This window comes from Neomonachus schauinslandi, chromosome 6 (assembly GCF_002201575.2).
Source record: "Neomonachus schauinslandi chromosome 6, ASM220157v2, whole genome shotgun sequence".
Taxonomy (NCBI): Eukaryota; Metazoa; Chordata; class Mammalia; order Carnivora; family Phocidae; genus Neomonachus; species Neomonachus schauinslandi.
Genome location: NC_058408.1, coordinates 95,016,262 through 95,040,111, shown reverse-complemented (window position 1 = coordinate 95,040,111; position 23,850 = coordinate 95,016,262). Strand labels below are relative to the sequence as shown.

Below are 23,850 nucleotides of genomic sequence, written 5' to 3'. Positions count from 1 at the left end.
CTAGAACCAGGTACTTGAAGGTATCTCCTATGTGGGTTGTGTTCACCCTACTGTTGTGACTGAGCCTCATCTGTCTTTAGTCCAGTTAGCTGCAATGACCCACTTTGCCTGTTGTGGGCTGGATTTGGTCCTGGTGCTGTTAAAAGGCCAATCTGGGGTCATGATGGGCTTATAGTTCAGCAGTATCAGCAGTCAGACCAGATTTATGTATCCAGTCTATCTGTTGGGGCTGCAATAGCCCTGACCTGCAGGGTATTCTCCCTGCCTTGTCCCCTGACAGGCTTTTCTTGGTGGGTAGGGCCAGCAGTCCAGGCCAGATGCCTGCCCAAGGCTGCAGAGGAACTGAGCAACAGGGCACTTTCTCTTCACAGCCAGTTATAAGGTTCAGCTGCTGGGACTGCAAGTATAGTGGTATTTGGTTATCTTCCCTTCTTTCCAGGGCAGGAATAATTTTGGAGTGGCACTAGTCCCTACCAGGGCTGCTTGCAGGATGAGACATGGCAGGAGCTGCTTTGGAGGGACTCCTGCTGAGTGTGGCTAGTTGGATGGAGCAGATCTGAAGGAGAATGTGGGGGCAGGGCATGCAGTGTTAGCAAAGTAGATAGAGTGTTTGTGCTGTTTCCTACAAGTGTCCAGCTATCTAGGCTGGGGGTAGAGGGTGCCTGCTAGCTGTTTTGTTCTTCGAGAAGTCTCCTAAAAATCCCTGCTCTTTCATCATGCATTCTGGGATTAGTAAATAAATCTCCTTTACATTTAGCCCAGGCAATTTTCAATTTGCTGCTTCTATGCTGTATCTCATCAGGGTTGTTTGTTATGTTGTCTCTTTAGGGGCAGGGACTCAGTTTCCTATTGTCCTCTGGCTCTTTCAGAGCATATGTCACTGATTTTAAAGAATCTGAGGTTAAACCTCACTGGTTTTTCAAAGCTAAATATTATGGGGATGCATCTTCCCAGTGTAGGTCCCCCATGTCTGGGTTCCCTGGTGTGGGGTCTGGTCCTCTCCCTTCTCCATGTTTGTGGTGTCCTTCCTATTTGTGGTTAGTCTCTCCAGTGGTTGGTTCCTGACTGCATCTCCACCCCTCCTACCCTTTATGATATGTCTTCTTTCCAGAAAGTCTATTCTGCCAGTCTTTGGGTCATTTTCTAGGTTTGATACACTGATGTGGCTGTTATCTAGGTGTATCCACAGGATGAGGTAAGCCTAGGATCGTCCTACTCTACCATCTTCCTAGAAATTCTCTAATTAACTTTTCACTTAATTCGATATATTTTTTACACTTCTTGAATTGACAGTAGTAATATTTATTTTACCAGAAACATTTATTTCACATTGATATTCAAATTAATTAGCATGAACTGTGTGGGTTATTTTCTTTGGTTCTCATCATCCCAGCAGTATGTCTATTTCCTCTGTTTTTTTCCCCAACACTTTAAAGGAATAATTGACAAAAATAATTAAATATATTTAAAGTGCACAATGTGATGGTTTGATATACATGTGCATTGTGGAATGATTACCAAGATCAAGATAATTAACACAACCATCACATCACATGGTTAACTCTTACCTTTTTTTTTTTACAGTGAGAATATTTAAGATTTACTCTCCAACACTTTTATGTAGCCAATACTGTTTCATTAACTATAATCACTATACTGTATATTAGGTCCTCAAAACTTATTCTCTTTATTTCCTTATTTTTGTGTGTGTGTTTTTTAAATTTTGTTTTATTATGTTATGTTAATCACCATATATTACATCATTAGTTTTTGATGTAGTGTTCCATGATTCATTGTTTGTTTATAACACCCAGTGCTCCATTCAGTATGTGCCCTCTTTAATACCCATCGCCAGGCTAACCCAACTCCCCACCCCCTTCCCCTCTAGAACCCTCAGTTTGTTTCTCAGAGTCCATAGTCTCTCATGGTTCATCTCCCCCACCAATTACCCCCCCTTCATTTTTCCCTTCCTACTATCTTCTTTTTTTTTTATGCTAAATGAAATAAGTCAATCAGAGAAAGACATGTATCATATCATCTCACTGATATGAGGAATTCTTAATCTCAGGAAACAAACTGAGGGTTGCTGGAGGGGTGGGGGGTGAAAGGGATGGGGTGGCTGGGTGATAGACATTGGGAAGGGTATGTACTTATTCTCTTTATAACTGAAAATGTGTACCCTTCTAGTCTCTGATTCTATAAAATTGTGTGTGTGTGCATGTGTGTGTGGTGTAAATTCTACATTTGAGTGCGATCATACGGTATTTGTCTTTCTCTGTCTGACTTATTTCACTTAGCATAATATCCTCTAGGTTCATTCATGTTGTCACAAACAGCAAGATTTCCATTTTTTATGACTGAATAATATTTCACTCTGCGTGTGTGTGTGTGTGTGTGTGTGTGTGATATCTTCTTTATCCATTTATCCATCAAAGGACATGTAGATTATTTTTGTATCTTGGTTATTGTGAATAATGTTACAATGAACAAGGTGGTGATAATCACACTGTATATGAGATTTGAAGTCAGCTATTAGTCCAAAGATTTTGATTTTCCAGGATAATGTTTACTACTAAGTGGAGTAAAATTAACTGCCGAAGCAGGGGTTCTTCTTAATTGTCATGCAAGTAAATTTGTCATTTGAGTTATATTTTATTTATAAAGCTTTCAAATTTTTCATTTCTGTAAAATGCCAAATGTCCTTACCTTAAAACACCTTACACTGCAAGAAGCAGGCTGTAATCTAGCATGCAGGGACTTGGATGTTAAAGTGGACTTTTCACCAAGCAGGGCATCACCAATCTGCAAAGAGAATGTTTCAATGAATCAGATTTAATTCTTGGAATGATGTCTCTTGATGAAAGTCAGTGTCACAAAATTACTCTTGTTTGTGCTCACTTATTGTGGTACTGTCCTAAAAATTATTAATTAAAAAAATTGTTTTAGGTGTTCCTACTTCAGCATGTTTATAAACCAGTCCTCTTAGCAAACAAAATGTGATTTTTACATAAAATAAGAAGAAAAATGATAAGAGAATACATATCCTTCAAAGAAAGAGACATTAACTCCAAACATTATTATGCAAGCTTGCCAAACAAGATCAAAGTGTGAGAGTCAGGGAGAAGGAAAGGGAAAACAATCCAAATCTTGAGGAATTGTTAACCTGCAGAAAAAGTTTAGATGCTGGAATAAGATAGAATGTGGATAGAATTCCACCGTTTATCAGTGGCCTGACTTTGAGTGAATTATTAAACTTGGTTTCTACATTTATAAAATTGGGATAATAATATCTATCCTCCAGGGCTATAGGGAGGTTTACTTAAACTATGTACATACATAGATATTTTTTTCAAAGTAAAAAAAAAAAAATGGAAACATTTTCAGGGAACTGAAAGCAAGGCAGATAAGATTGGTTAAAAAGTCGAAAATTTACTGGGAATAGGAGAGACTTATCTTCACTAATCAGATGGGAACAGGGCCTGATGTCAAATTAGCCAAATATCTCAATAAAAAATACTAAAAACCCTTTGCTTCCCCAGTAAGAAATCTCCTGATAGCCCTTCCAATTATGTAATGGTAATAAAGAATAATGAAATAAAGGTTGAATTTGGGTGAAGTATCTGGTGATTGGGAAATAATGAATATGGAGGGAGAGCAGTAAAACATCAGAAGAGAAGATGGAAGCAGGAATGGGGAGGACACTGAGTATCTCTGTTCTGCATATAACAGATTCCCTCAGAGAAACGGAATACACTCTGCATGAATCTGGTCTTATAGATTCTGGCTCTTCTGAGAGCAAAGAGTCACCAGTGAAGTTAAACTGAAAGTGGCTGATATCCACAAATTGTGATGTGGCTAGAACTCCCTAATATTGAGTGGTGTACAACCTCTGGAAATAGATGCAGGGACCCTGACTCCCTGGAGAATAACTGGGAGGTAATCTTCTTTATTGTGAATCTTGATTTGCTGCTAATGATTTGAGATCATGAGGTTTCCAGTATTGCTTGGCTAGGTATTGATGTCTAGGGTTCAGGTTATTAGTAGGAGCCCAAATAATGTTTTGTTTTTTTCTCAATCTTTTGCCAATTACTAGTGACATAAATTCTGCAGCTTGACAAATTAATCTAGTGGAAATAATTAAGATAAATCCTAAGAAATATCTCTTAGGTATTTGGCCACAAATATTAAGGAGTAAGTCAGTTTAAAATAGGACTAATGATTATTCACAAATTATATGAAAATATTAATATGAGTATTTTCATATATATGAATATATATACATATATACATACACACACATACACACAAACATTATAGCATTCCAATCATCATTGATTAGCTAAAAATGTAAAAAGGCAAACACCATTGATCAATATCATTAAATTGTTCATCTTCTATATAAAAGAAAATGGGTTATTATTATGGAATACCTGCAACACAAGTTGAGATATATATGAGTTATTAAAAAGAGCTTATTTTTATAAATGGGAATCAAACTCTGGTTAATAGGACTCAAGTTACATAGGAAGTAACATATGGTTAAACTGACATATTGAAAAAAATTTGCTCAAGTATTGAGTGTGGAGTGTGGAATTTTACAAAAGTAAAAGATTTCTGCTTTGCCACACTAATTGGTCCAAGCTCAGCAGTCCCCAAATTCCAAATTAAACAAATACTTCCTGCATGTTCACTGTAGCAGTAAATTACATAACACATTATAAATTATAGTTAAAAAGATAGTTTTTCTTTATAAAGTGTACAGGCCAGAAAGGATAAGAGAGGCAATCAGCATCCTACTGTTTCTTCTTTGCAGAAGAAATGTGTTTAGAACAGTCAGCAAACCATAAGTGAGGTGGAGTGGCTGTGCTCATCTCAGACAAAAAAAATACTGTAAAACAAATAAATGTTACTAGAGATAAAAAGGGGCATTTAATAATGATAAATAGGTTAATATATCAGGAATATATAACAAATGCAAACATATATATCATATTTATAATTATAAACATTGTAAAAATACTTGTAAATAATAAACAAATATAAGCAAGCACCTATCAACAGAGCCCTAAGATGCATAAAGCAAATATTGACAAAATGTAGGTGAGAATTATATAATTTAATAATAATGACTTAAGATTTCAGTACCCCACTTTCGACAGTGGATAGAACAGCTTCATAGAAAGGAAATAAAATACTAGAACTGCATTGTAAACCAACTAGACCTAACAAATATATATACCACAACATAGCAATGGCATAATATACATTCTTCTCAAGTGCACATGGCACATTTTCCAGGATAGACTGTATACTAGGACATAACATTTTAAAAATAATAATAATTAAATTTAAAGGAATTGAAATCATATAAAGTATGTTCTTTGACCATCATGGAATGAAACTAGAGATCAGTAACAAAAAGACCTTAGGGAAATTTGCAAATATGTGGAAAGCAAACAACATATTCCCAAATAACAAATTATTCAAGAAAAAAATCGCAAAACACATTAGAAAATACTTTGAGATGAATGAAAATGAAGATAAACCTAATAAATGTATTATATGAGCTAAAGCAATGTCTAGAGGGGGAATATGTAAGTATAAATGCCTATATTAAAAAGAAGAAAGATTCTAAATCATCCATCTAATCTTTCACCTTAGTATGTTGGAAGAAGAAATAAAAAGCAGCAAAAGGGAATGGAATAATAAACATTGAAGTGGTAATTAATTAAAATGGAAAACAATAGAGAAAAATCAATGAACTCAAAGTTTAGATCTTTGAAAATTAACAAATTTTAGCTAGACTAACCTAGAAAAAAAGAGAGAAGGCTTTATTTACACTGGGAATGAAAGACATCACTACAATTGGAACAAATGGAAGAACAAGCTCATTCCTTCAAGAAAATAACTTCAGCTTTCCATCTCATAGGTAGGATGACTAGACACACAGCAGCTGGAATTGGTTTTACTTTCACAAGAGGACACAGACCATGTTATTCTCCCAGAGAATTTGTAAAGTATATTAATCCCTTGTGATAAACAGACCCAAGATCATGACTTCAAAATGATTGATGGTAACTTTTGTTACAGGTCAAGCTGGAAGAATGAATGTTTTTATAAGGCAGCCTGCAATTCACAATTGAACTATATCATATCTTGTTATTTTCTCAAATCCAGCCAAATGACCATAGAGGAGCTTCAGTCACTTTGTTTTGCTTCCCTCTCCAAATGGTGACAATAGACCTATATTATCTATATTTTAGCACCACAATATTGACCAATATTGGAGATGGCTGTAAAGAAGAAGCCTAACAAACAATGAATGGTCTATAAACCTCTTATTCTGTTTATTGAATGAAAATAGCTGCCAACACTCTCCACATCATCAATTTTTCCTCCATTGTGAGATTCACATCTGAAATTTCTTCCTTAACAAAAGCTTAGAAAATGATGCTTTCCTCTCAGAAATCAGGTATGTGTGAGTGTGATGGATGAAGTGAATCATAGCTCAAAGTTTATCTGTTTTATTTAAGCCAGATTTGCAGTTCAACTTTAATGCTCTAGAACTTGGGCTTAGTACATGCAGACCTCATATTGCTCCTCACTTTGGACCATTTCTTCTTTTTGTATTTTTCCTGATTCTGATTTTTATCAAGTTTTTTTTTTTTTTCTGAGAAATTGCTTTAATCCATTCAAATTCGCTAATATCTCTCATGGGAAAATGCACATAAATATTATGAAAACAATATTTCTAGTACCGAAGCTACTTTTGAAGATCCTGAATATTGTGTGGAATTCAAGTATTACTTTGTGGAGAATGACCTTGAAATAGTATACTCATGGGGCCTTCAGTTAGCTTAAATATTGAAATTCCTAACAATGTTTCTGTAGAAAGATGAGACAATCTTTCCTCCCCTTGAAATGTCAACAGTCCATTCTCCTACTATCACTTTGCTGGGAAAATATGTAACATTCTTGTAACAGGAAGAGTAAGTATAGGACTGTGAACCTTGCATTTTGCTCATTAATATTTTGCAGGGCTCTCAGTTGGCATCAACATTCAGTACTACATCTCAGGGTTCAGCGTCCTGACTAGTGAAATCATGAGATGACTAGTAAAATTCCATAATTCCTGCATATTTAACTATTATCAGACACTGAGTGGTAACATTTAATAAGTAAGAAATGCTGACTTACATGTACTAGCAGTGATATTTAAAAATCTTAGAGCACAATGATGAAGAAACATTGACCAAGGTGGTTTTGATTGCTAATCCCTATGGCTTCAGTGATAGGTCCAGATTAACTTCCTTAATTTGGGTTGAAGCCACTGTACAAATTTTACCTCTCATTCATTAATGGATTTAATTCAATTCTATTAAGAAACCCAGTATAATTTGTTTGGGAACTTCAACCAAATTACTCTGAAGCTTGTCAGGAAAAATGAGCAGACAAGACTAGCAAAAAAAGAATTCTACAGTACAAAAGTTAACATAAAATTAGGGTGATAGAGCAATAAGACAGAGTTGACAGCTAGGAAATAACACCGATTACACATCAGCTTATTTTAAGATAGAAGAAAAAGCACACATCAAGGAGGAAGGGAATTTATATTAAATAATGTTGAGACAATTGATTACTTGGGAAAATAATACAGGTTGAGTCTTATAATACATACCAAATTATTCTAAATGAATAAAAATGGAATTACTTTGGGTAGATTAATTTTTATTCAAACAATGGAAGATATTATTAACCCAAAGGTGGACAAATTTTAACTTTATAAAAATGTAAAACTTGCATCCATAAAGTAGTCACCAAAATACATACATCAAAAATGGAAAATACATTTGTTTATACACTTAGATTTTATTTTATTTTATTTTTTTATTTTATTTTTTTTTATTTGTGAGAGAGAGAATGAGAGAGAGCATGAGAGGGAGGAGGGTCAGAGAGAGAAGCAGACTCCCTGCTGAGCAGGGAGCCTGATGTGGGACTGGATTCCGGGACTCCAGGATCATGACCTGAGCCAAAGGCAGTCGCTTAACCAACTGAGCCACCCAGGTGCCCTATACACTTAGATTTTATTAAATAAAGAACATGTACACAGCAATAAGGTGAAAACACTGTAACTTTAATTAAAAAGAAAAGGTAATGAACTGAGAATTCCTTAGGCATAGGAGTAGCATGCAGATATCAAAGTTAGAAAAAAAATTACCTAGACTGGTAAGTATTCATATGACCTTATTTTGAGAGTGGTACATGGATTTATCTTTTTATAAAGCAGTTTGTCAACATATATCCATATATAAAGGCACTTTAAAATGTTTCTGTGTCTATCTAAGACATTTTACAGCTGTTTATTCTAGAAACAATTGTTAACTGGGAACATTGATATGCACAAAAATCTTAAATGTAGTAATTTGGAAATAGCTTACATTTCCAAACATAGGGGAAAGGCTATCTATATGGTGATGAATCCACTTAATGTAAGTGTATGCAGCCATCAAAAATGTTTATTGTGATTAGTAATATTACAGAGTGCACCAGGAAAATGCTTATTAGTTGAACACATTAGGGGAAAAAAATCAGAACTAAAATCATATGTAATACTTCAATTGTTTAAATATCACTATAAAAAGAAAATTTGCAGGGACTACATACATCATGGAGAGTAGTCATGACTGAATACTTATACTTCAGATAGAATGGTTTTTAACATTTATGTTTATCTTTTAATGAATATAATGAAAAATTCACTTTAAAAAGAATACATTATAACAAACCATGAGAGACAATGGACTCTGAAAAACAAACTGAGGGTTCTAGAGGGGAGGGGGGGTGGGAGGATGGGTTAGCCTGGTGATGGGTATTAAAGAGGGCACGTTCTGCATGGAGTACTGGGTGTTATGTACAAACAATGAATCATGGAACACTACATCAAAAACTAATGATGTAATGTATTGTGATTAACATAACAATAAAAAAATTTTAAAAAAGAAATTTATATACTTTGTGTGTATTGTTAAAAGTAATAAATAGATTTAAAATAAAAAATGAATACACTATATATAATCTACAGCATTTCTACATTACCTCTGAATATTTTGTTACAGCAATAATGTGTTTTTCAGAATGTCACCTCTAGTTGCTACTAAAATGTTTGTTATTCAGTTATAGACATCTGTGGTTTTATTTCATACAAGACATGTTTTTAGTACTTTGAAAAGTACCAAGCTACCCTACACATATTATTATAAAGATGATATGCCACAGCAATCAGGAGCATCAATTAGTGTCAATTACAACCTATCTTACCTGTCACCCAGCATCTTTATGAAAATAGCTACAGAACTTTGCTTCTTTTTATGCCCTGGGATTGAAGGATTTCATTGTTATTTGAGTTTGAACCCAGTCATTGAGTGAACATAAAGGTTAAATGAGGGCTACACAAATTAAGACTTGCAACAGATCATGATGTTTTCTAAAATTTCTTTTACCACTAACTATTCAATTTGCGACATTGAAAAGTATATACGTGAGATCACATTTATGAGCACTTTTAAAGGTTTCGAAATGTGCCAATTCGAATGGAAAGTATAATTTAGTGATTTTGGGATGTTGTTCTTTTAATAGAATTTCTAGAAAATGCATTCTGACTGTGTTTATACAGTTTTCTATAATGTATTCTCAATTGAACTGATGCTGCTTTGGGGGGAAAATGGACAAAGTCACTTTTCAGTGCAAAGATAAATCTTTCATAAGAATTTTAATTCAACATTTTTTTAAAAGGAAAGCAATAATAGCGATTTACTTTAAATTATAATATGATTTTGGTCTATTCCTGTTATAATTTGCTTTGTTTAGACATTATTTTTCTCTTAATGCTTTTACTTCTGTAATTAGAGATAAATGAGTGAATACTGTAGGTAAATACACATCCAAAAGGGGAGAAACTAATTTCTTCAAGTCTAAAACATAAAAGAAAGTTAGACTTATCTATTAAATCAAACTAAATAGTGATGACACCATCTGTGTATCCAAGATTATACTCTCTCTGTGTCAAAACCATTCCGTGTGTCTGTGCGTGAGTGCACATATTGGTGACCAAGCCTCTTGAACATGATTTTCTTTCTATTTCCATCACATTTGGCAATGATGATATATCCTATTTTCCAAAATCCTTTTTTCCCAAATTATTGGACATCTTTTTCTCTGGATGTTGATCTGTCTACCCAACATGCATCAGCTGAGATTCAGGGCATTCAGACTGAAACAAGGAGTCAGCCAGGAGTCAGTTTCCTGAGAGCCATAAGCAAATCTGTGAGAATTGGTAGAAAGAACACAATATGGAGTCAGGCTCACAGGGCTGTCAAAATTACCCTGGTCTAACCTTCCTGTCGCACCTAAGACATGGAGAAGAGGAAAGAAAGAGAGAGAGAAAGAGAGAGAGAGAGAAGTACTTGTGGAAGAGGGGGAGAAAAAGAGTAAGTAAACTTGTGAAGGTCACAGCCTTTGGAAAGAGGCCTACTAAAAGTCTGAGATTTAATCATAACATTATAGAACACTTTTCCTTAAAAAAAAAAAAAAAAGAACACTTTTCCTATACCACTCTTTAACACCTCTGATGAGTGCTCAGAGGGAAATGTAGAGCTATAAATGCCTATGTTAAAAAAGAAGAAAGATGTCAAATCAATAATTTAGCTTTATACCTTATATAACTAGAAAAAAGAAGAGCAATGAAAGTAAAGCTAGCAGAAGGAAGGACATAATAAGGATTATAGTGGAGATAAATGAAATAGAAAATATAAAGAAAGAATCAATGAAACCAAAAGCAACAAAGTTGATAAAATATTTAGGTAGGCTGACTATAAGAAAAGAAGTAAGACAGAAATACTTAAATCTGAAATCAAGTGGAGATATGACTAATGACCCTAAAAAATAAAAGAATTATAAGAAAATACCATCAACAATTGTATGCTAACAAATTAGAAAACCTAGATAAAATGGACAAATTTCCAGAAACATACAATTACTAAAATGAACTCAAGAATAAATAGAAATACTCCGCTTATAAAAATATTGATTCATGGGCGCCTGGGTGGCTCAGTTGGTTAAGCGACTGCCTTCAGCTCAGGTCATGATCCCAGGGTCCTGGGATCGAGTTCCACATCGGGTTCCCTGCTCTGCGGGAAGCCTGCTTCTCCCTCTCCCACTCCCCCTGCTTGTGTTCCCTCTCTTGCTGTGTCTCTCTCTGTCAAATAAATAAATAAAATCTTAAAAAATAATAATAAAAAAATATTGATTCATTCATTAAAAAACAAACAACAAAGAGAAGACTAGGACCAGATTACTTCACTGGTGAGTTCTACCAGAGATTGAAACAAAACCAAACCAAACAAAACTTAACATCAATGCTTCTCAAATTCTTCCAACAAATAGAAAATTATTCTACAAGTGCAACATTACCTGATGACAAACCAAAGGTACCACAAGAAAAGTAAACAATAGACCACACACAAAGATAGATGCAAAAATCCTCAACAAAATAGTAGCTAACTAACTTCAAAGAATGCTAGAAAGACTCATCATGACTAAATGGGATTTATCACGATTGCAAGAGTAGTTTAACATATGAAAATCAAGATAATATACCACGTGAACATAATGAAGGGAAAACTAAATTGACACAGGAAAAGCATTTGACAAAATCTGGTATCTTTTCATGATAAATACAGAGCAAAGTATTTTACTACAAACAAACAAACAAACACCCAAAAGCAAAAGAAACAAAATCAGGCAATGGACCAGAACAATCCATGTTTCTTTCCCGGAAGAAAAAAAAATATGTACGCAAACATGGAGGACATTTTATAACATCAAAAATCTACAGGAGGTAATGTAAGCCTTTTTATCTACCACCCATTGCTAATAATACCCTTAATGGGTTTAGTCATCTTATTAAAGTATATTCTAATATTTTAGAAGCTTTAAAAAAGGATTTAAATAATATGTTCTCATGTTTGAAGCTGTTATCATGCCTTGCCCCCCTTCCCTCAATTCTTACTTGATCTTTCATTGCCCTGAAATATGTGAAAAGTCTAATTATATTAGTGATAATCTAGAAAGTAGTGTTGCTTCATGTTCTACTAACTGACCAACATTTACCAATAAGCTCTTAGCTCTTGAGCCCATTATATTTACTAGACCATTTTAATTAGCATAGCTGCATTCTCTGGCCATGGAATTTTCCATAACAGTAATTTACTTAGAAGTCCCCTACTGTCCTGAAATAGTCAATGCAAGTAGGTAATTTTGCTTCAACCATTTGCTCTTAGTTCTACTCTAACAGGGAGTTTCCTTCAAATCAATTAAAATGTGTCCATGCTCATCATCTGAGGATAACAATTTTATTTTCTTTTCATGTCAAGAGTCCATTCTTTATATATATAAAACAAGGTTCAGAATAGGTTTAGTTGGCAAAGCAGTTCTGGGGAGGTTTTAAGAATTACAAATACATCTGAATTATGATCATTTGGGATACAGGCCCAGAAATGTTTTGGGCAGATTTCAAGCTCTGGACAAAACCCGATGATAGAGAATCAAAAACAGTAAATCATAGTAGATGGTTCCTTAAACTGGACCAAAGTGGTCCACTTCAGAATCAAAAAGCTGAGACATCTCAAGAGCACAGTGGAATTTGCATTTCATTTGTGAACAGCAAATTTTCAATTATTTTTCAAACTGGAAATACTAAAACTTGGTCAAAACCACAGCTTCTTGTTCTGTAAACACAGTATATAGCTCTGCTTTCTCCAATTCTTAATTTTTGGCCATGCTAAATCCTTTGAGAAAAATGTATCTCCTACAAACTAATCTTTATTGCCTTGCCTACGAAATAGCTCCATGGGAGAAAGGCAATTAGCTCGCAAGAAAAAAAAAAAAAAAAAAGACAAGGTCACTATCATGCTTCCTGCAACCTTAGACTTTACTGGTTTAACTCCAGTAGTTTTCATTTATTTCAGGCTTTCTTTCCACCTTGAGGTCTATGTGGGAACATTTCGAGAAGTCATTTAGAGCATCTAGACTAGAGGCTGATAATATTTCACAAGACATTTTTACAACCTGGCTAAAGTTACAAGAGATCCCTGGCTTATTGTCCAAGAAATTGTTAAGGTTTGGCTTCATCATATAACTTGCTGGTGGCATGATGGGTATTGTGAAAACAAATATTTTTTAAAGATTTATTTGTTTATTTTTGAGAGAGAGAGAAAGAGTGGGGTGAGGGGAAGAGGGAGAGAATCTTCAGCAGACTCCCCATTGAGTGGGAAGCCCGAGGCAGGGCTTGATCCCATGACCCATGAGATCATGACCTGAGCCAAAACCAAGAGTCGGTGCTCAACCACCTGGGCCACCCAGGTGCCCCACAAATAAAACATTCAAAAAATAAGTTACTGGCAGTTGTGGATGTTATCTAAAATAGATTTACCTAAGCAGATTCTGTTCTTCTTCATTCTGAAGTCAGTGTTCTTTTAGGAAAATTCCAAGACATAAAGATTATATTCTTATTAAAATCTACAAGATGTAGTTTTGTTTTTTATACCTCAAGATATTGTTCATTTATTATCTTTTTTTAAGACTTATTTATTTATTTGACGGAGAGAGAGAACCGACTGAGCCACCCAGATGCCCCGTTCAGTTATTATCTTTTTTTTTCTGGAATTATCTATTATTTTGTTTGTTTGTTTTGTTTTGTTTTTGTCTGTTTTTGTTTTGTTTCCTTTTTACTTAAATTTCTGAATTTCTTTTATGGTATTTACATTTATTCTAATTTCCTTGTTCTGCATCCCATATTAATAAAGTTTGTAGACTATAAAGGAACTATAATTTATATTATCTACAAAGATCCTCAGAAAACAAAGAATGCTATATTAATGCATTTGTTTTTTCCTTGAGATAAGTAGTTTATAAAATATCTTTTATAGCTTATTGTAACATAAGCACAAATACATATTTTGAAGTTACTAGTCATAGGCAATGCCTGCCCTCAGGCAGCCTGAGTAAAGACTTAATGCTTGTCTGTAAGTGTGGGTCTTAATTGTACACGTGACACAGTACATTATTGCACATGCAGTATGTTATTATGTATGATTGACTAAATCTGTCTACCACTGTTTATAGGGGATTATCTCCTGAGAACTCTAGCAGCAATAAAAGAAAGAAAGAAATTAATTTTAGAGCCATGTATTGAGATGATAGTAACACCATTTTCTTTTTTTTTATTCTTATGTTAATCCCCATACATTACATCATTAGTTTTAGATGAAGTGTTCCATGATTCATTGTTTGTGCATAACACCCAGTGCTCCATGCAGAATGTGCCCTCCTCAATACCCACCACCAGGCTAACCCATCCTCCCACCCCCCTCCCCTCTAAAACCCTCAGTTTGTTTTTCAGAGTCCATCGACTCTCATGGTTCGTCTACCCCTCCGATTACCCCGCTTCATTCTTCCCCTCCCGCTACCTTCTTCTTCTTTTTTTTTTTTCTTAACATATATTGCATTATTTGTTTCAGAGGTACAGATCTGAGATTCAACAGTCTTGCACAATTCACAGCACTTACCAGAGCACATACCCTCCCCAGTGTCTAGCACCCAGTCACCCCATCCCTCCCACCCCACCCCCCACTCCAGCAACCCTAAGTTTGTTTCCTGCAATTAAGAATTCCTCATATCAGTGAGATCATATGATACATGTCTTTCTCTGTTTGACTTATTTCACTCAACATAATACCCTCCAGTTCCATCCACGTCATTGCAAATGGCAAGATCTCTTTCCTTTTGATGGCTGCATAATATTCCATTGTATATATATACCACATCTTCTTCATCCATTCATCTGTCAATGGCCATCTTGGCTCTTTCCACAGTTTGGCTATTGTGGACATTGCTGCTATAAACATCGGGGTGCATGTACCCTTTCAGATCCCTACTTTTGTATCTTTGGGGTAAATACCCAGGAGTGCAATTGCTGGATCATATGGTAGCTCATTTTCAACTTTTTGAGAAACCTGCATACTGTTTTCCAGAGTGGTTGCACCAGCTTGCATTCCCACCAACAGCGTAGGAGGGTTCCCCTTTCTCCACATCCCCGCCAACATCTGTCGTTTCCTGATTTGTTAATTTTAGCCATTCTGACTGGTGTGAGGTGGTATCTCATTGAGGTTTTCATTTGGATTTCCCTGATGCCAAGTGATGTTGACCACTTTTTCATGTGTCTGTTGGCCATTTGGATGTCTTCTTTGGAAAAATGTCTGTTCATGTCTTCTGCCCATTTCTTGATTGGATTCTTTGTTCTTTGGGTGTTGAGTTTGATGAGTTCTTTATAGATTTTGGATACTAGCCCTTTATCGGATATGTCATTTGCAAATATCTTCTCCCATTCTGTCGGTTGTCTTTTGGTTTTGTTGACTGTTTCCTTTGCTTTGCAAAAGCTTTTTATCTTGATGAAGTCCCAATAGTTCATTTTTGCCCTTGCTTCCCTTGCCTTTGGCGATGTTTCTAGGAAGAAGTTGCTTCGGCTGAGGTCAAAGAGGTTGCTGCCTGTGTTCTCCTTTAGGATGTTGATGGACTCCTGTCTCACATTGAGGTCTTTCAACCATTTGGAGTCTATTTTTGTGTGTGGTGTAAGGAAATGGTCCAGTTTCATTCTTCTGCATGTGGCTGTCCAGTTTTCCCAACACCATTTGTTAAAGAGACTGTCTTTGTTCCATTGTACATTCTTTCCTGCTTTGTCAAAGATGAGTTGACCATAGAGTTGAGGGTCCATTTCTGGGCTCTCTATTCTGTTCCATTGATCTAGGTGTCTGTTTTTGTGCCAGTACCATGCTGTCTTGAAGATGACAGCTTTGTAATAGAGCTGGAAGTCCGGAACTGTGATGCCGCCGGCTTTGCTTTTCTTTTTCAACATTCCTCTGGCTATGCGGGGTCTTTTCTGGTTCCATACAAATTTTAGGATTATTTGTTCCATTTCTTTGAAAAAAGTGGATGGTATTTTGATGGGGATTGCATTGAATGTGTAGATTGCTCTAGGTAGCATTGACATCTTCACAATATTTGTTCTTCCAATCCATGAGCATGGAAGGTTTTTCCATTTCTTTGTGTCTTCCTCAATTTCTTTCATGAGTATTTTAGGGTTTTCTGAGTACAGATCCTTTGTCTCTTTGGTTAGATTTATTCCAAGTATCTTATGATTTTGGGTGCAATTGTAAATGGGATCAACTACTTAATTTCTCTTTCTTCTGTCTTGTTGTTGGTGTATAGGAATGCCACTGATTTCTGTGCATTGATTTTCTATCCTGCCACTTTACTGAATTCCTGTATGAGTTCTAGCAGTTTTGGGGTGGTGTCTTTTGGGTTTTCCACATAAAGTATCATATCATCTGCAAAGAGTGAGAGTTTGACTTCTTCTTTGCCAATTTGGATGCCTTTGATTTCTTTTTGTTGTCTGATTGCTGTGGCTAGGACTTCCAATACTATGTTGAATCGCAGTGGTGATAGTGGACATCCCTGCTGTGTTCCTGACCTTAGGGGGAAAGCTCTCAGTTTTTCCCCATTGAGAATGATATTCGCTGTAGGTTTTACATAGATGGCTTTTATGATATTGAGGTATGTACCCTCTATCCCTACACTCTGAAGAGTTTTGATCAAGAAAGGATGCTGTACTTTTTTTTTTAACTTCTTTTTTTTTTAAGATTTTATTTATTTATTTGAGAGAGACAATGAGAGAGAGAGAGCGAGAGCATGAGAGGGGGAGGGTCAGAGGGAGAAGCAGAATCCCTGCCGAGCAGAGAGCCCGATGCGGGACTCGATCCCTGGACTCCAGGTTCATGACCTGAGCCGAAGGCAGTTGCTTAACCAACTGAGCCACCCAAGCGCCCAGGATGCTGTACTTTGTCAAAAGCTTTTTCTGCATCTATTGAGAGGATCATATGATTCTTGTTCTTTCTTTTGTTAACGTATTGTATCACATTGATTGATTTGCGGATGTTGAACCAACCTTGCAGCCCAGGGATAAATCCCACTTGGCCATGGTGAATTATCCTTTTAATGTACTGTTGGATCCTATTGGCTAGTATTTTGGTGAGAATTTTTGCATCCATGTTCATCAGGGATATTGGTCTGTAATTCTCCTTTTTGATGGGGTCTTTGTCTGGTTTTGGGATCAAGGTAATGCTGGCCTCATAAAATGAGTTTGGAAGTTTTCCTTCCATTTCTATTTTTTGGAACAGTTTCAGAAGAATAGGTATTAATCCTTCTTGAAATGTTTGGTAGAATTCCCCTGGGAAGCCATCTGGCCCTGGGCTTTTGTTTTTGGGGAGATTTTTGATGACTGCTTCAATTTCCTTATTGGTTATAGGTCTGTTCAGGTTTTCTATTTCATCCTGGTTCAGTTTTGGTAGTTGATACATCTCTAGGAATGCATCCATTTCTTCCAGGTTATCTAATTTGCTGGCATAGAGTTGCTCAAAATATGTTCTTATAATTGTTTGTATTTCTTTGGTGTTGGTTGTGATCTCTCCTCTTTCATTCATAATTTTGTTGATTTGGGTCCTTTCTCTTCTCTTTTTGATAAATCTGGCCAGGGGTTTATCAATCTTGTTAATTCTCTCAAACAACCAGCTCCTAGTTTCGTTGATCTGTTCTACTGTTCTTTTAGTTTCTATTTCATTGATGTCTGCTCTGATCTTGATTATTTCTCTTCTCCTGCTGGGTTTAGGCTTTATTTGCTGTTCTTTCTCCAGCTCCTTTAGGTGGAGGGTTAGGTTGTGTACTTGAGACCTTTCTTGTTTCTTGAGAAAGGCTTGTATTGCTATATCCTTTCCTCTTAGGACTGCCTTTGCTGCATCCCAAAGATTTTGAATAGTTGTGTTTTCATTTTCATTGGTTTCCATGAATTTTTTTAATTCTTCTTCAATTTCCTGGTTGACCCATTCATTCTTCAGTAGGATGCTCTTTAGCCTCCATGTATTTGAGTTCTTTCCGACTTTCCTCTTGTGATTGAGTTCTAGTTTCAAAGCATTGTGGTCTGAAAATAGGCAGGGAATGCTCCCAATCTTTTGGTACTGGTTGAGACCTGATTTATGACCTAGGATGTGATCTATTCTGGAGAATATACCATGGGCACTAGAGAAGAATGTGTATTCCGTTGCTTTGGGGTGGAATGTTCTGAAAATGTATGTGAAGTCCATTTGGTCCAGTGTGTCATTTAAAGTCTTTATTTCCTTGTTGATCTTTTGCCTAGACGATCTGTCCATTTCAGTGAGGGGGGTGTTAAAGTCCCCCACTATTATTGTATTGTTGTCGATGTTTTTCTTTGCTTTTGTTATTAATTGCCTTATATAATTGGCTGCTCCCATGTTAGGGGCATAGATATTTACAATTGTTAGATCTTCTTGTTGGATAGATCCTTTAAGTAGGATATAGTGTCCTTCCTCATCTCTTATTACAGTCTTTGGTTTAAAATCTAATTTGTCTGATATAAGGATTGCCACCCTAGCTTTCTTTTGGTGTCCATTAACAAGGTAAATGATTTTCCACCCCCTCACTTTCAATCTGGGGGTGTCTTTGGTTCTAAAATGAGTCTCTTGCAGACAGCATATTGATGGGTCTTGTTTTTTAATCCAGTCTGATAGCCTGTGTCTTTTGATTGGGGCATTTAGCCCATTTACATTCAGGGTAACTATGGAAAGATAGGAATTTAGTGCCATTGTATTGCCTGTAAGGTGACTGTTACTGTATATTGTCTGTGCTCCTTTCTGGTCTATGTTGCTTTTAGGCTCTCTCTTTGCTTAGAGGACCCCTTTCAAGATTTCCTGTAGGGCTGGTTTTGTGTTTGCCACTTCCTTTAGTTTTTTTTTGTCCTGGAAGCTTTTTATCTCTCCTTCAATTTTCAATGACAGCCTAGCTGGATAGAATATTCTTGGCTGCATATTTTTCTCATTTAGTGCTCTGAAGATATCCTGCCAGTCCTTTCTGGCCTGCCAGGTCTCTGTGGATAGGTCTGTTGCCAATCTAATGTTTCTACCCTTGTAGGTTACATATCTCTTCTCCTGAGCTGCTTTCAGGATTTTCTCTTTGTCTATGAGACTTGCAAGTTTTACTTTAGATGTCAGGGTGTTGACCTATTTTTTTTTTTATTTTGAGAGGGGTTCTCTGTGCTTCCTGGATTTTGATGCCTGTTTCCTTCCCCAAATTAGGGAAGTTCTCTGCTATAATTTGCTCCATTATACTTTCTGTCCCCCTCTCTCTTTCTTCTTCTTCTGGGATCCCAATTATTCTAATGTTGTTTCGTCTTATGGTATCATTTATCTCTCGAATTCTGCCCTCATGATCCAGTAGTTGTTTCTCTCTCTTTTTCTCAGCTTCTTTATTTTCCATCATTTCATCTTCTATATTACTGATTCTCTCTTCTGCCTCATTTATCCTAGCAGTTAGCGCCCCCATTTTTGATTGCACCTCATTAATAGCCTTTTTGATTTCTACTTGGTTGGATTTTAGTTCTTTTACTTCTCCAGAAAGGGTTTCTCTAATAACTTCCATTTTTTTTCAAGCCCAGCTAGTATCTTTAAAGTGATGATTCTGAACTCTAGATCTGACATCATATGAATGTCCGTATTGAGTAGGTCCCTGGCAGTCGGTACTACCTCTTGTTCTTTTTGTTGAGGTGATTTTTTCCATCTTGTCATTTTGTGCAGAGGAGAATAGATTAATGAGAGAACAAAATGCTAGCAGAGTAACCATGTCCCCAGAAAATATACTCTAAACAAATCAGAAAAGACCTGAAGCAGTGGGAAAAGAAAGGGAAAGAGAGAAAAAAGAGAAGGAAAAAAAAGAAAAAGAAAAAGGTAAAGATAAAAACAAAAACAAAGAAAACAAAACAACAACAACAACAAAAAAACAGAATGTGATCAAATATGATCAGGCTGGTATATAGATCAGTGCCACACACTAGATTTGGAGTGTATTTTGGTCTTTTAGAAGAAAGTGCCTCCCAAAATTTTAAAGAATGAAAAACTTATATATGTACAAAAATAAGGGTTGATATGGTGAAGGAATGGAATATGACTGTAAAGATGGAAATTATAAAAAATTTTATAAAAGGAATTGATAAGAAGTTGTTTGAAAAGAGAAAGAAGAGGATTCAAAAAAAAAAGAAAAAAAAAGGGAGAGGATGTGATCAGGCAGGGGAATAGAAAACGCCATATACTAGAGATTTAGGGTATATTTTAATCTGTTAGAAGAAACTATCTCAAAATTTTGAAGAGAGAACAACTTATATATATAAGCCAAAAATACGGGTAACTACTATGAAGGGATAGAATATGACTCTAAAAATGAAAAATAAAAATGTTTTTTTTTTTAAAAAGGGATTGATAAGATGTTTGTTGAAAAAGGGAAAAAGAAAAATTGAAAAAGAAAAAAAAAGACAGTTAAAAAAATTAATTTTGAAAGACTAAAGAATCATGATAAAAAAGCCATGAATTCTATGTGCATTATTCCCTTAGTGCTGGAGTTCTGCCGTTCTCATTGATGGGTAAACTTGGTCTTGGCTGGCTGTTCTCGCTGATCTTCTGGGGAGGGGCCTGTTGCCGTGGTTTCCAAATGTCTCTGCCGGAGGCGGTATTGCCCTGCCCTTGCAGGTCGGGGCTAAGTAATCTGCTCGGGTTTGCTCTCCGGGGCTTTTGTTCCCTGCAAGCTTTCCGTACAGCCTTGGAGGCGGAGAATGAAAATGGCGGCCTCCCAATCTCCACCCCGGATGAGCCGAGAACTCGGGGCCCCGCTTCTCAGTGAGCCCTCAGAGAAAAGCCGTCAGTCACTCCCGTCTCCTCGGTCTCCGGCTGCACTCCGTGCTCACCCGGCCTGTGACCGCGCGTTTCTATCTCTGGCACCTGACCGCGGGTGGAGTCTCCAAACCCAGCAGATCCCTGTGGTGCACTCCCATGCGGCTCCTCCCGGGGGAGGAAGGTGTGTCTCCCCCAGATCTGCCCCTTGTTGGGTCCCTGCTGGAGGAGCAGTGGCCCGACTGTGCCGTGGATCACGGTTTATGGCAACCCCGAACTGAGAGCCCACGCCTGGGCTCCGCCTCTGCAGCCGGCTTCCCTGCTCCGTTACCTGGGAGCTTTGCCACACTCAGGCACCCCTGGTCTTTCTGTGACCCCGAGGGTCCTGAGACCACACTGTCCCAGAGGGTTCCACCCCCCGCTTAGCCACCAGAGTGACGTCCCTCGGCGGAGCAGACTTTTAAAAGTTCCGATTTTGTGCTCCGCGGCTCTATCACTTGCCAGAAGCGGCTGATGGAGGCCCCTCCCCCGCCATCTATCCTCCCGAATATTGCCTCAGATTCACTTCTCCGCACATCCTACCTTCCAGAAAGTGGTTGCTTTTCTGATGAGAGAGTTGTTGCTCTTCTGTTCTTCGATCTCCTGTTGAGTTTGTAGGTGTTCAGAATGGTTTGATCCCTATCCAGCTGAATTCCTGAGAGAAGACGAAATCCAGGTCTCCTACTCCTCCGCCATCTTGCTCTGCCCCCAGTAACACCATTTTCTAAGTGTGTCATCCTGTTTTTATTTATAAAGTAGTCAAGCAAAGAAGTTGATAAAATTTTTCTCTTTCTTTCAAATTAAAATTATCTTTGGAGTGCCTTGGTGGCTCAGTTTGTTAAGTATCACACTCTTGATTTCGGCTCAGGTCGTGATCTCAGGGACATGAGATTGAGCCCCGTGTAGGGCTCCGCACTGGGTGTGGAGTCTGCTTAAGATTCTCTCTCTCCCTCTCTCTCTTAAAAAAAAAAAATAATAATGTTAAGATTTGCTTTTTGAATTGTGGTAACAGAATGTTGCCAGTTCTCTGTATGGCCACGTCAGTGGTCTATTCCATTGCATTTAAAATTTTATTGTGTGCAGTCCCCCTTGGGCGGCGGCGGCGTAGCTCATAACCTCAGAGGTAGCTGCTCTAACAGCAACAGCGATTTTTAGGGATGGCGGCAGCTGCAGCAGGACCTGCAACAGGCCAGAAGTTTTTCTAGAACTTCTCAGATGCTCTGATCGAGGAGGACCCCCAGGTGGCATTAGAGGAGCTGACTAAGGCTTTGGAACAGAAACCAGATGATGCTCAATATTATTATCAAAGAGCTTAATGTCACATTCTTCTTGGGAATTACTGTGATGCTATTGCTGATGCAAAGAAATCTCTTGAACTTAATCCAAATAATTCCACTGCTATGCTGAGAAAAGGATATGTGAATACTATGAAAAATCTATGCCGCTGCTTTAGAAACTTTTATAGGAGGACAGAAATTAGATAATACAGATCCTGATTTCACTGTCTGGATTAAAAGGTGTCAAGAGGCCCAGAATGGATCACAATCTGAGGTGTGTGCATCCCAGAGGACTCATCAGTCAAAAATCAAGTATGACTGGTATCAAACAGAATCTCAAGTAATCATTACACTTATGATCAAGAATGTTCAGAAGAATAATGTAAATGTGGAATTTTCAGAAAAAGAGTTGTCTTCTCTGGAGACAATTACAATTTGCAACTGAGACTTCTTCATCCTATAATCCCAGAACAGAGCACATTTAAAGTACTTTCAACCAAGATTGAAATTAAAATGAAAAAGATAGAGGCTGTGAGATGGGAAAAGCTAGAGGGGCAAGGAGATGTGCCTAAACCAAAACAGTTCATAGCAGATGTAAAGAACTTATATCCATCATCATCTCATTATATAAGAAATTGGGATAAATTGGTTGGTGAGTTCAAAGAAGAAGAAAAAAATGAGAAGTTGGAGGGAGATGCAGCTTTAAACAAATTATTTCAGCAGATCTATTCAGATGGTTCTGATGAAGTGAAACGTGCTATGAACAAATCATTTATGGAGTCTGGTGGTACAGTTTTGAGTACCAACTGGTCTGATGTAGGTAAAAGGAAAGTTGAAATCAATCCTCCTGATCATATGGAATGGAAAAAGTACTAAATAAATTAATTTGCTATCAAAAAAAATTTTTATTGTGTGCAGGATTACTGGGAGCCTTTTAAGACACAGATTGCAGTGTCCCACCTCCAGAGTCTGAATTACTAAATCTGAGATGAAGCTTGAGAACTAACAAATTCCCAGGTGACATTTAATTATTTTATCTATTTGAGATCATTTCACACAGATCATGAGGGGAGTCCCTCACTTGTGTTCTGCTGCTGTGAAAACCAGCCTTGTACCTGCTCTCTCGGTACTGAGTCCTTCTACCGTCCCATGAAAAGTTCCCTGAGTTCCTTTAGCTCTTTCTTCAATGCCCCTAAGACCATCTCTACTTACTAATCTATGTGGCTTGTACAGACTTAAGTGAAACCCATCTTTAAAAAGAATCCCTTTGTCCCACATACTTTCAATACACTTTCCTCTAGTTACTATCTTTTCTATTTCATCCCCCTTTTTAAACTCTTTGAACTATTCAGTTGTCTGTTTATTCATTGACTCCGGTTTCTCACATCAGCTTATTCTCAACATATCTCTTTGGCTTCATATCTAATTATTCCACTAAAAGTTGCCAAGAATAATTTTTAAACAACTTTTAGTGCAATTCAGCACTGTTTGATTTTTTTAAAAAATCCTCTTGAGATTTCTTTTTCTGATTTCTATACCACCATAATCACAGTGTTTTCCTCTACTTTGACTTCTTTTCAATCTGTTTTGCTTATTCATCTTTCTTTGTATAGCAATCGAATGTTTGAAGTTCTGAATTCTCTAATTTCAATAATGTTCTTTTCTCACTCTATACCACCTTTAAATGAATT

General features: G+C 36.8%; 1 pseudogene across 1 annotated transcript; it reads left to right on the top strand.

Annotated features, from left to right (window-relative positions):
* Window positions 1-22,039: 22,039 nt before the first annotated feature.
* Window positions 22,040-23,048, top strand: LOC110589560 (annotated as a pseudogene). The gene has a single exon (XR_002480897.2). The product of XR_002480897.2 is annotated as a protein SGT1 homolog (transcript).
* Window positions 23,049-23,850: the final 802 nt, after the last annotated feature.